The sequence below is a fragment of the Salvelinus namaycush genome, chromosome 5, assembly GCF_016432855.1.
Source record: "Salvelinus namaycush isolate Seneca chromosome 5, SaNama_1.0, whole genome shotgun sequence".
In the NCBI taxonomy this organism is placed as follows: domain Eukaryota; kingdom Metazoa; phylum Chordata; class Actinopteri; order Salmoniformes; family Salmonidae; genus Salvelinus; species Salvelinus namaycush.
Window position 1 is genome coordinate 71853635 of NC_052311.1, and position 14644 is coordinate 71868278.

A 14644-nucleotide genomic window follows, 5' to 3' on the forward strand; every position below is an offset into this window, starting at 1 on the left:
AAATGTGTCATTATAGACTAATTATAAAACATTTAATTTAATTTTATTGCTTTCCTTTTCGGTTTTAATTAGGTCATTAATAGAAGCGCATGTAGTCTCCAGCAGTGTGAATGGTAAAGGGTTACCAAGGCCCGGTTTACCCGTTACATAATCTACAACGTACTGAATTATCCGGTGTAAACAAATTACTGTATTTAACCACTACAGTTACTTAACCTGCTTGTTGTTGATGGTTCTAACTCAGGTCATATCAGATAAAGCTGATTTAAGCAATTTAATGTTTTTTTTGTGGGCTATAAATAGCTACAATAGTTGGGAGCAAGTTGTAACCAACCGTCCTAAACTAAAGCAAAAGTGGTAACCTGCGCATGCGCTTTACAACATGCACTATCATCTCTGTTATAGTTACTAAACTCATTTACTCTGAGAACGTCTTTGTCATTCTCTGTTGTCACTCTCCATATTCCGCCTTGTCTCCAGGTAAAGGTAACATCAGCCAACTTCATTTTCAGTTCAGTTCAGGCTACTCAGGTTTCACCCGGGATGAACAGTGTGTTCCCGTTCATTTTGGTGTGGTCTCAAGAAGATGACCGTGGAAATATCGACCTCTGCGTTTGAAGCTCTGGGGTAGAGCGACTGTTGCGCTTTTGCACATTTGATTGCGCAAGAAAGGTGCGTCAGTGCTATCCTTTTTTAATTACAGCCGCGCGGTTTAGCAACTGTCGGTTTCCTTCGGCTGGACCAGAGTTACAGGCTTAACTGTCTCAGTGAGGTGATCTGCTTATTATTTACTCTATATGATATGGCATTTGTGTGAGCAAGGCCATCAATCTGTAAAGAGATAAATCAGATCAATACATAACTGACAATATGCCAGGGCTACAGATTATTGCAATCAAATACGAGATGAAATAAAACAAAAATCTAATCTCTCTCAGTGAAAGAAAGCTATACTACTCTCTGGACATACAATGTATGTGTGTTTAGGTGGTTTTAACAAAATGAAATGACTGGAAAGTTGTCCACCTCAGTTCCACTGCACCCTCGCTCCTCAAAGCCCATCTGACCACACCTGAGTCTCAGGCTCTCCCTACCGCCGCTCTGGCTGTGTCTTCCACGCACGCACGCACGCACGCACGCACACACACACACACACACACACACACACACACACACACACACACACACACACACAGCTGCTCTGCAGCCATCTCTCCAATATGAGGACAGAAACTCGAGGGGCCTAAGGGAAGGGGGATGGGGGAGTTCACACCTAACCACACACACACACACACACACACACACACACACACACACACACACACACACACACACACACACACACACACACACAGCTACATACTTCAAAACCACACCAGTAAACTGTGTGCATGTATTTCATGAGGAGGGACACTGTAGGGTTCCTGTGAAACACTAATTATATCAGAAACTCCAGAGAAATGGGCCACTAGTATCAGTTAGTTACCAGACATATTATTTTCAGTTAGCTATCATGCCTAGTATTATCAGTTAGTTACCAGGCCTACTAGTATCAGTTCATTACCATGCCTACTAGTATCAGTTAGTTACCATTCCTACTAGTATTTTAAAAAATGGAACCTTTATTTAACTAGGCAAGTCAGTTAAGAACAAATTCTTATTTGCAATGACTTCCTTACCCCTGCCAAACCCGAACAATGCTGGGCCAATTGTGCGCCAGCATTATGGGACTCCCAATCACGGCTGGATGTGATGCAGCCTGGAATCGAACAAGGTACTGCAGTAACGCCTCTTGCACTGAGATGCAGCGTCTTAGACCGCTGCGCCACTCGGGAGCCCTAAAAAAATCCCTAGTATCAGTTACCATGCCTAGTATTATCAGTTAGTTACCATGCTTACTAGTATCAGTTAGTTACCATGTCTACTAGTATCAGTTAGTTACCATGCTTACTAGTATCAGTTAGTTACCATGCCTAGTATTATCAGTTAGTTACCATGCTTACTAGTATCAGTTAGTTACCATGTCTACTAGTATCAGTTAGTTACCATGCTTACTAGTATCAGTTAGTTACCATGCCTAGTATTATCAGTTAGTTACCATGCTTACTAGTATCAGCTAGTTACCATGCCTACTAGTATCAGTTAGTTACCATGCCTAGTATTATCAGTTAGTTACCATGCTTACTAGTATCAGTTAGTTACCATGCCTACTAGTATCAGATAGTTACCATGCTTACTAGTATCATTTAGTTACCATGCCTAGTATTATCAGTTAGTTACCATGCCTACTAGTATCAGTTAGTTACCATGCCTAGTATTATCAGTTAGTTACCATGCTTACTAGTATCAGTTAGTTACCATGCCTAGTATTATCAGTTAGTTACCATGCCTACTAGTATCAGTTAGTTACCATGCTTACTAGTATCAGTTAGTTACCATGCCTAGTATTATCAGTTAGTTACCATGCCTAGTATTATCAGTTAGTTACCATGCCTACTAGTATCAGTTAGTTACCATGCTTACTAGTATCAGTTAGTTACCATGCCTACTAGTATCAGTTAGTTACCATGCCTACTAGTATCAGATAGTTACCATGCTTACTAGTATCAGTTAGTTACCATGCCTAGTATTATCAGTTAGTTACCATGCCTACTCGTATCAGTTAGTTACCATGCCTAGTATTATCAGTTAGTTACCATGCCTACTAGTATCAGTTAGTTACCATGCCTACTAGTATCAGTTAGTTACCATGCCTACTAGTATCAGTTAGTTACCATGCCTACTAGTATCAGTTAGTTACCATGCCTACTAGTATCAGTTAGTTACCATGCCTACTAGTATCAGTTAGTTACCATGCTTACTAGTATCAGTTAGTTACCATGCCTACTCGTATCAGTTAGTTACCATGCCTAGTATTATCAGTTAGTTACCATGCCTACTAGTATCAGTTAGTTACCATGCCTACTAGTATCAGTTCGTTAACATGCCTACTAGTATCAGTTAGTTACCATGCCTACTAGTATCAGTTCATTACCATGCCTACTAGTATCAGTTAGTTACCATGCCTACTAGTATCAGTTCATTACCATGCCTACTAGTATCAGTTAGTTACCATGCCTACTAGTATCAGTTCATTACCATGCCTACTAGTATCAGTTAGTTACCATGCCTACTAGTATCAGTTAGTTACCATGCCTACTAGTATCAGTTCATTACCATGTCTACTAGTATCAGTTAGTTACCATGCCTACTAGTATCAGTTAGTTACCATGCCTACTAGTATCAGTTAGTTACCATGCTTACTAGTATCAGTTAGTTACCATGCCTACTAGTATCAGTTCATTACCATGTCTACTACTATCAGTTAGTTACCATGCCTGCTACTATCAGTTAGTTACCATGCCTACTAGTATCAGCTAATTACCATGCCTACTAGTATCAGTTAGTTACCATGACTGCTACTATCAGTTCATTACCATGACAGCTACTATCAGTTAGTTACCATGACAGCTACTATCAGTTAGTTACCATGACTGCTACTATCAGTTAGTTACCATGCCTACTAGTATCAGTTCGTTACCATGACTATTGGTATCAGTTAGTTACCATGCCTATTGGTATCAGTTAGTTACCATGCCTACTAGTATCAGTTCGTTACCATGCCTAGTATTATGAGTTCGTTACCATGCCTACTATTATGAGTTCGTTACCATTCCTACTATTATGAGTTCGTTACCATGCGTACTATGTGTTATGGGTGCCTACGATACCCTAAGAGTCTAATAAAGTAGCATTTTGAAAGGGCCAGATTGGGACCATAGTGACTATGTTTTGTCCTCAGAGCCAGTCTCAGTAGTGAGAGTGCTGGTTAAGGCTATGTGGTCTGCTGGGTTTATGCTGACAGAATCCTCTGAACTCTGTGATGTGAACAACGTGTCAGTTTTTACGGTTATGCTGCCTGTCATTCATTTCTTACTGGAAGGGGATCATTCACAAAGAGGGAGGGGTCAGAGACAAGATAGACTGACAAATAAAGAAAAAGAAAGAGGGAGACAGACAGGAACAGAGAGAGGAAGGAAGAAGAGGTGAGAGGGAGATGTAGATTCGTAGTCAGAGGACGACAGATGAAGAGAAAAGGGTCTGTATGACATCAGTCTGTCTGAAGGTTGTTTATAACACATGGACCAGTGAGAATGGAAAAGGTATCCCACATTGAGCCAGATACCATAGAAAAACAGTCTACAGTACCCAAGAGGTAAGGCTTTATTCAAGAGGTCATACTGGTCACAAAATAACGTATCAGCAATGACTCAAACCTCAAACTGTAAAAGGCCTAATAAATTATTCCGAATTATATAAATAAAATACAAAAAATAAACAATCTATTAAATATATCAGAGTGGCTGTGGATCCAACTTTTCTAGACCCCTCATTCCGACAGCTAAAGGTCCCGAAGCTTCTTTACACACAGTCTCTGTTCTACTCGTAGAGAACAAGCTACTCTGGTGAATGGTGCGCGTTTAATAAAGTTAGATCAAAGCTGAATCAATGTCTGCCAGATCACACAATGATGGTATTCTACATAACAGAACCCAATATAATAGTGTAGTATAAAATTACTGTAAGACAAAAACACCACCTCATTTCTTATGAGATTTTAGAATGATTGTGCAAATGGGCACATTTTTCTCTCATGTGGCCAAAACTCAACAGCACGTGCCACTAGGCAAAATATGTGCTATGATTGAAACTAGACACAGGTATGCAGATGCTGCATGGACATTTCACTGGTAAAACATGAAGATTATCATTCACAATTGACTGAGAAATGTGAAGGGAGGTGCGTAAAGTAGAGAATCCTGCACATGCAGAAGTGTCGGGACCTTTAGCTGTCGGGAAGAAGGGTTCAGAAAAGTTGTATCCACAGCCTCGACCTAAATATAATATACCAGAGGTTATGTCCTTCACTCTGACTGGAGCTGGTTGTCCAGGAGTGTGTAACAGTGGAGAAAGAGAGGTAAAATATCCACAACCGGTTGTGTCTATGATATACAGTATCTGTATGCTATGTCAGTGGAGCGCAAGGCATCAGGTGTCTCAGGCAAACTGCTAGAGTTAAGAAGATTACTGGATCTGACAGTCAGAACCACACACACACACACACACACACATGCATGCGTGCACACACTCAAGGATACACACTCCCACACTCAGGTACTGATATACACCCAAACATTTGTGTGCAGACAAACACACCCCCTAGGAAGTCAGTGCTGTTTCTGATGTGTGTTTGTAGCGTCTGGTTGGTCGATGAGTTGGCCTATCCATCATCCTCCTAATAGGTGTCCCATTGTGATTGACAGAAACAGCCCTGAGAGAAGGAGAGAGAGCGAGGGAGAAGGAGAGAGAGAGAGGGAGGAGGAGAGAGAAAGAGAGTGAGAGAGAAAGAGAGGGAGAAGGAGAGTGAGAGAGAGAGAGAGAGAGAGAGAAGGATGAGGGAGAAGAGAGAAACATACTAAGACTGAGAGAACACTTCAGACTGAAAGTCCAATGACACACATCTAAAAACACAACCAACACGTGAGGGTGGGTGACAGTACCTGTGGCCTCTGTGTGTAGTTTGGAGCTGTCCGTGATGGTGACTTGACAGGAAACAAAGGTTTTCCGTCCCTCCTTCTTATCCAATGAGCAGGTGAGCAGCACTGTACTACCCAATGAGATGGGGCTTTGGGGAGGAGAGGCGGGATACCGTATGTGTCATAACCAGGAAATGTGGTCAGGAAAAATCTAGATCCTCACTTAAAACCCTACAATAATGACCACAATAACATGAAAACATGTTTTTAGAGCTTAATAAGCCGTGAGTGAGTGATGGAGAGAATGAGGAAGGGAGTGAGGGAGAAAGTGTGTGTACCTGCGGTAGTTGATGTTGAGGTTGGCAGTCATGACAGGCCCAGAGAGGTAGGTGGCGTGGGTCCCCGTTACAGTGTCAATCATGGTAGCTATTGCCACCCCATGGACGTGCCTGGAATCGCACACATCATTTATAAACATTACACTTCTGACTAAATATGATGTTTGAATGCTAGCAGTTGATTGTGTCATTTTTACAGAGATACACACAAGGACAAACATTGTCACAGTATACACATGCCATCAGCACACACAGACACAAACAGCTCACCCCGGGGGTCCCTCCAGTAGGTGGCCAGCCTGGAACACACACACACACACTTCTGCTCCTGCTTGTTGACAAACACGACGTACTCGAACGTCCCCCCGTACTCCCTGATGTTCCGCGTGAACAGACGCGCCTTCGACTGAATGATCTTACTCAAATACACCCCACCTTGGAAGGAGAAACACACATATAGACAACATCTTACTCAGATACACCCAACCTTGGAAGGAGAAACACACATATAGACAACATCTTACTCAGATACACCCCACCTTGGAAGGAGAAACACACATATAGACAACATCTTACTCAGATACACCCAACCTTGGAAGGAGAAACACACATATAGACAACATCTTACTCAGATACACCCAACCTTGGAAGGAGAAACACACATATAGACAACATCTTACTCAGATACACCCAACCTTGGAAGGAGAAACACACATATAGACAACATCTTACTCAGATACACCCCACCTTGGAAGGAGAAACACACATATAGACAACATCTTACTCAGATACACCCCACCTTGGAAGGAGAAACACACATATAGACAACATCTTACTCAGATACACCCAACCTTGGAAGGAGAAACACACATATAGACAACATCTTACTCAGATACACCCAACCTTGGAAGGAGAAACACACATATAGACAACATCTTACTCAGATACACCCAACCTTGGAAGGAGAAACACACATATAGACAACATCTTACTCAGATACACCCAACCTTGGAAGGAGAAACACACATATAGACAACATCTTACTCAGATACACCCAACCTTGGAAGGAGAAACACACATATAGACAACATCTTACTCAGATACACCCCACCTTGGAAGGAGAAACACACATATAGACAACATTTTACTCAGATACACCCCACCTTGGAAGGAGAAACACACATATAGACAACATCTTACTCAGATACACCCAACCTTGGAAGGAGAAACACACATATAGACAACATCTTACTCAGATACACCCAACCTTGGAAGGAGAAACACACATATAGACAACATCTTACTCAGATACACCCAACCTTGGAAGGAGAAACACACATATAGACAACATCTTACTCAGATACACCCAACCTTGGAAGGAGAAACACACATATAGACAACATCTTACTCAGATACACCCAACCTTGGAAGGAGAAACACACATATAGACAACATCTTACTCAGATACACCCAACCTTGGAAGGAGAAACACACATATAGACAACATCTTACTCAGATACACCCAACCTTGGAAGGAGAAACAGAGTTACACACAACATCTTACTCAGACACTATGCCCAGGACATGAGAGACAGGGTTATACAAACACGTTACATTTTTACATTACATTTTAGTAATTTTCGTACACACACACACACACACACACACACACACACACACACACACACACACACACACACACACACACACACACACACACACACACACACACACACACACACCATCCATATGTGGCAGAAACCCTTCCTTACTGTACCTGTGGCGTACTTGAGGGAGCGGTTATAGCTGGGCAGTCTTCTCCAGACCCCCCACTTCTTCTCTCCGTCATGCTCATACAGACGCCTCATGTCGGAGCCCCAGGACGAGTTGGGCAGGCTGAAGTCCCGTGGCTGGAAAGAGAAAGGCCAGGGCAGCACCTAGTGGACAAACACTACTATTACACTCTCATCCATACTTTGTTACAGTATTATCTGACTGAGTACAGGGGGTCCCACTGTATGACAACATAACAGCATGACACGGCAGAAACATCCAGAACGAAATACATTACAGCACAGTTCACAATGCACATTGTGGGGAAAAAAATACTGTTTCTATCGGCAGTAACGTTAGGGAAAAGGGAACCATGACAAATGTTTAGGTAAGATGAATCATGACTCACATGTTCTCACTCACATTGCCCTTGACAGTAGGCTACACTAATGTTATGGCTGTTTGTAGCTAGCTAAATATGTGTGACTGTGTGTGTGTTTCTGGACCTACCGCCATGGTTCGGACACTGTTGATAGAGGACCAGGGAAGCTGGAAAGTCCCTCTTGGAGTCATTTGTTGTCTGATGTTGGTGTTGAAATTTCCTTTTGAGATTTCACGTCCCATTATTTGGCACAGTCCCCTGGCCATCTGCTGCACTCCTGTTCGTATCATGATGACAATGTTGGGGTAAGATTGCCAAGCCCTATTCTGATGTAACTACAAGTAAATTAGCTAATGTAAACTAGCTACCTACTGTAAAGTTACGGTTACTACTAGCTAGCCCTTTAGCTTTACTGACTAGTTAGTGGCTGAGGTATGATAGCAATACACATTCAGAATCAAACCTAACATCGCACTATAACTTTCTACTGTAACAAACTAACAACAGGAGGATAAATACGGAGCTTTTGTCAATTTTGTCTCGCCTCTGGTTTTGCCGGTAGAATGACTTTCATGTGTATCTCATCGCCCCATGTTATCACTTTCTGCAACAGGAACGACGACGGGCAACACGCGTCATGCTTGTCATGTGATCTATATCGTTCACTGTAATTGGCAGCGAAGGAAGGATATTTCCGGCTACATAGGTTAGTTACCATGCCAACGTAGACAGACTCGCCTCCATCCTTTGAGACGCTGACATTTTTTTAACCATTTATTCGTTTATTGTGCAGTTTTTGTTAAAGCAAGATAGTTTGTGACTATTTACTTCAAATAAATTGCCAGCAGGATGTTTGGTTGTGAGGAACGACGTTCCAAAAACAAACTTGTGCAGAGGGCGAGAGACAGAATCAAGGTAAGCATGTCACTACTAGGCAACACACAGACAAAAAAGTGGTCAGATACCTATAGCTAAGTGGCTGGAAATGTGTTATAGTCTGCATTTTCCCTCTTTTATAGAAAGATGGCGAGATGACTAACCGCATTGCAGAGCTGGACAGGTGTGTAAACTATTCAGTTCTGTACTGTTGGGCTAATTGTAACTGCAACGTTTGATACGTTTTCCCTGAAATATCTTGAAGTTACAGTCCTTTCACTTCTCAATGTAGTGAAAGAACTGTAGTGAAAGGACCCCCCCCCCCTCTCTCTCTTTCTTTCTCTCTCTTTCTCTCTATCTCTCTCTCTCAGTATCTGTGGTGTGATGCAAAAGGCTGAGTTTGAGGTCTCCACCCAGGCTGGTTCCATGAAGACCCTGAAGTTGAGAGAGCTGACCCAGCAGAGAGAGACTGAGCTGGGAAAGACTGCTCTGACGATAGTGAGGGAGTGGAGGGGTGCTGAAACAGGGCCCTCTCTCCTCAGCAACACTAAAAAAGTACTTTTGGGTCACAGAATTTCAGAATGTTCAGTATAAATGTCTGCAAGTAATAGCAGAAAAGCCTAAATGCCCCCGATGCAAATCAATGTGTATGGAATACATATTGACTTATAGAGCAAATACTATTCTAGGTGCCGCAGTAGAAGTGTTGTAGGGAATACTCAGTAGGGTCTGTAGAATGTATATATGGTGTAATTCCATAGGGCTCTGAATAATACAGATCAAGATAGCTCAGCATTCAACACCATAGTACCCTCCAAGCTCATCATTAAGCTTGAGGCCCTGGGTCTGAACCCCACCCTGTGCAACTGGGTCCTGGACTTCCTGACGGGCCGCCCCCAGGTGGTGAAGGTACTGTAGGAAAAAACACCTCCACTTCGCTGATACTCAACACTGGGGCCCCACAAGGATGCATGCTCAGCCCCCTCCTGTACTCCCTGTTCACCCATGACTGCGTGACCATGCATGCCTCCAACTCAATCATCAAGTCTGCAGATGACACAACAGTAGTAGGCCTGATTACCAACAATGAAGAGACAGCCTACAGGGAGGAGGTGATGACCCTGGGAGTGTGGTGACAGGAAAATAATCTCTCACCCAACGTCAACAAAACAAAGGAGCTGATCGTGGATTTCAGGAAACAGCAGAGGGAGCACCCCCCTATCCACATCGATGTGACCACAGTGGAGAAGGTGGAAAGCTTCAAGTTCCTTGCGTACACATCACTGACAAACTGAAATGGTCCACCTACACAGACAGTGTGGTGAAGAAGGCGCAACAGCACCTCTTCAACCTCAGGAGGCTGAAGAAATTTGGCTTGGTACCTAAAACCCTCACAAACTTTTACAGATGCACAATTGAGAGCATCCTGTCAGGCTGTATCACTGCCTGGTACGGCAACTGCACTGCACGCAACCGCAGGGCTCTCCAGAGGGTGGTGCGGTCTGCCCAACGCATCACCGGGGGCAAACTACCTGCCCTCCAGGACACCTACAGCACCCGATGTCACAGGAAGGGCAAAAGGGACAAGGACAACAACCACCCGAGCCACTGCCTGTTCACCCCGCTATCATCCAGAAGGCGAGGTCAGTACAGGTGCATCAAAGCTGAGACTGAGAGACTGAAAAACAGCTTCTATCTCAAGGCCATCAAACTGTTAGATACTGTTAAATAGCCATCAGTAGCACATTAGAGGCCACTTTAATAATGGAACACTAGTCACTTTAATAATGTTTACATATTTTGCATTACTCATCTCATATGTATATACTGTATTCTACTGTATCTTAGTCTATGCCGCTCTGACATTGCTCGCCCAAATATTTATATATTCTTAATTCCTTTCCTTTACTTTAGATTGTGTGTATTGCTGTGAAATTGTTAGATATTACTCTTAGATATTACTGCACTGTTAGAGCTAGAAACACAAGCATTTCGCTACACCAACAATAACATCTGCTTAACACGTGTATGTGACAAATAACATTTAATTTGATTTAATTTTCACTGTTGTCAAACAGCTTAAAATGGGGTGCCTGGACACTATCAGGTACAAATATAGCACTGTACAGGAAGGAACACTCTGTATTATTCAGAGCCCAATGAAATGACACCATATATACATTCTACAGACCCTACTGAGTATTCCCTACAATGCTTCTACTGCGACACCTAGAATAGTTCTTGCTCTATAAGCCAACATGTATTCCTTATACAGTGATTTGCATCTTGGCCAATGGAACGGGTGGAGTAAAAGGCCAGCAACACTCTGTATTATTCAGAGTCCCATGAAATGACACCATTACATTCTACAGACCCTGAGTACTCCCCACCCCATTTTTACATCTGCACAAATAATCGTATAGTGTCCAGGCACCCCATTTTAAGATGTTTGACCACAGTAAAAGTACAGCAACACTTCCTATGACCTAGCTTTTTGTTCTAACTCATCTGATTTGTATTCTAGGAACTCTAGTGAGTAGACTGGGCCCTGGTTTTATGGACACACAATCAATCGCTTTTCCTGTGTGCAGTTTGTCTGTGCAATACAACAAAAATACAGTACTTTTTTCTTAAACATTACATTTCAAATTGCATCCTTAAACAATAGCACCAGTAAATAAGCAAGAATCATACAATCAACATACAGTGGGGCAAAAAAGTATTTAGTCAGCCACCAATTGTGCAAGTTCTCCCACTTAAAAAGATGAGAGAGGCCTGTAATTTTCATCATAGGTACACTTCAACTATGACAGACAAAATGAGGGAAAAAAATACAGAAAATCACATTGTAGGATTTTTAATGAATTTATTTGCAAATTATGGTGGAAAATAAGTATTTGGTCACCTACAAACATGCAAGATTTCTGGCTCTCACAGACCTGTAACTTCTTCTTTAAGAGGCTCCTCTGTCCTCCACTCGTTACCTGTATTAATGGCACCTGTTTGAACTTGTTATCAGTATAAAAGACACCTGTCCACAACCTCAAACAGTCACACTCCAAACTCCACTATGGCCAAGACCAAAGAGCTGTCAAAGGACACCAGAAACAAAATTGTAGACCTGCACCAGGCTGGGAAGACTGAATCTGCAATAGGTAAGCAGCTTGGTTTGAAGAAATCAACTGTGGGAGCAATTATTAGGAAATGGAAGACATACAAGACAACTGATAATCTCCCTCGATCTGGGGCTCCACGCAAGATCTCACCCCGTAGGTTCAAAATGATCACAAGAACGGTGAGCAAAAATCCCAGAACCACACGGGGGGACCTAGTGAATGACCTGCAGAGAGCTGGGACCAAAGTAACAAAGCCTACCATCAGTAACACACTACGCCGCCAGGGACTCAAATCCTGCAGTGCCAGACGTGTCCCCCTGCTTAAGCCAGTACATGTCCAGGCCCGTCTGAAGTTTGCTAGAGAGCATTTGGATGATCCAGAAGAAGATTGGGAGAATGTCATATGGTCAGATGAAACCAAAATATAACTTTTTGGTAAAAACTCAACTCGTCGTGTTTGGAGGACAAAGAATGCTGAGTTGCATCCAAAGAACACCATAGCTACTGTGAAGCATGTGGGTGGAAACATCATGCTTTGGGGCGGCTGTTTTTCTGCAAAGGGACCAGGACGACTGATCCGTGCAAAGGACAGAATGAATGGGGCCATGTATCGTGAGATTTTGAGTGAAAACCTCCTTCCATCAGCAAGGGCATTGAAGATGAAACGTGGCTGGGTCTTTCAGCATGACAATGATTCCAAACACACCGCCCGGGCAACGAAGGAGTGGCTTCTTAAGAAGCATTTCAAGGTCCTGGAGTGGCCTAGCCAGTCTCCAGATCTCAACCCCATAGAAAATCTTTGGAGGGAGTTGAAAGTCCGTGTTGCCCAGCAACAGCCCCAAAACATTACTGCTCTAGAGGAGATCTGCATGGAGGAATGGGCCAAAATACCAGCAACAGTGTGTGAAAACCTTGTAAAGACTTACAGAAAACGTTTGACCTCTGTCATTGCCAACAAAGGGTATATAACAAAGTATTGAGATAAACTTTTGTTATTGACCAAATACTTATTTTCCACCATAATTTGCAAATAAATTCATTAAAAATCCTACAATGTGATTTTCTGGATTTTTTTTCCTCATTTTGTCTGTCATAGTTGAAGTGTACCTATGATGAAAATTACAGGCCTCTCTCATCTTTTTAAGTGGGAGAACTTGCACAATTGGTGGCTGACTAAATACTTTTTTGCCCCACTGTAAATATATATTTTTTATGTTTAATGTATATTTCTTTACCAGTAGGCTATTATTAAGCGCCAACCATTTTCTCAATATGCTCCACTTTATAATATTCTTTATCTTACTGTACATTGACTCTGTACCGGTAGCCCCTGTATATAGCCTCGCTATTGTTATTTTACTGCTGCTTTTTCATTATTTGTTACTTTAATTTTTATTTTTTATTTTTTATTAATTAATTAATTATGTAACTTTTTAATTTATATATATATATTCGTTTTTTGTTGTTGTTGATTTTATACATTTTTTAAGTGCATTGTTGGTTAGGGCTTGTAAGTAAGCATTTCACTGTAAGGTCTACTACACCTGTTGTATTTGGCGCATGTTTGATTTGATTTATATAAAGTACTAATTCTCTTAAGGGACGTTATTAAATAACCTATTATCAGCTCTTTCATGAAGGTTCGTAGCATCATATCTCTAACCTATTCCTCTGACTGAGGAAAATTAATGGGCTTATTCTTGTTAATTTGTATTGCAGTGTCCTTTACACACCTACACTGTCAGAGCAATTACACATTTGTAACACCAGGTAGGGGTAAACGTAGGCCACACATTGTCAGGTTTTCCATTTAGGACACACCAACTTATCAAACTTATGAATTGCTTGCATTGTCCATATTTGTACCAGAACTTCAACTACGGCTTCCCCTGTATCTACAGTACATGCTCTCCATGATGTCTGCTTTCTGTGTGTGTGCAGGTCCGTAGAGCAGCACTGCAGGCCCTCCTGGAGCATGAGAGACAGCAGTACGTCATAGAGCTCAACAGACTGGGCAAGACCATCTACAAACAGAGAGTCAAGACTCTAGTCTCCACTAGACCCATAACAACACCAACGACCATCTGAAGTTTATGCTGAAAGCCATCTAGCAGCTAGGATGTGTGAACAACTATAGAATACTTTGAAGTATTAATGTGAAAACATTTACTCACAGCCATCTACAAGCACCTTGTTTACAATTTAACATGTGTTTTATCTTTAGGATTACAGTTTTACATCGTTGTATTTACATAAATAAAAAAAGGTCTGATCTGTACAGAAGCAGAGTGGATAAAATGATTCTGTAAAAGTACACTTTTAAGCAATTTACATTCCAGTAACAAATTACTGGGCCTCATGTCACATGACTCATGTCACCTTAACAAAACAGGAATTTGTGTGACAGTCAGGGAGGTAGCACTGTACATAAACAAAACACATAATTGGTTAACAAACAGGTCTCCTTGTCAACAGCAAGCAAGACCAAAAAAGTAAACCGATACACAGTCGGGCATTTGTCCATTCAGTAGAACTTTCTACTGGTCATTTGCTTCAGTCTTTGAGGGGTAATTATGTAACATA

At 41.9% G+C, this 14644-nt stretch overlaps 1 long non-coding RNA gene and 1 pseudogene across 1 annotated transcript; one reads left to right on the forward strand and one right to left on the reverse strand.

Moving 5' to 3' along the window:
* Positions 1-4245: 4245 nt before the first annotated feature.
* Positions 4246-8680, reverse strand: LOC120047787 (annotated as a pseudogene).
* LOC120048869 lies at positions 8594-14257 on the forward strand. The gene is made up of 4 exons (XR_005477048.1): positions 8594-8775; positions 8915-8984; positions 9089-9129; positions 14003-14257. It is a non-coding gene; the product is annotated as an uncharacterized LOC120048869 (long non-coding RNA).
* Positions 14258-14644: the final 387 nt, after the last annotated feature.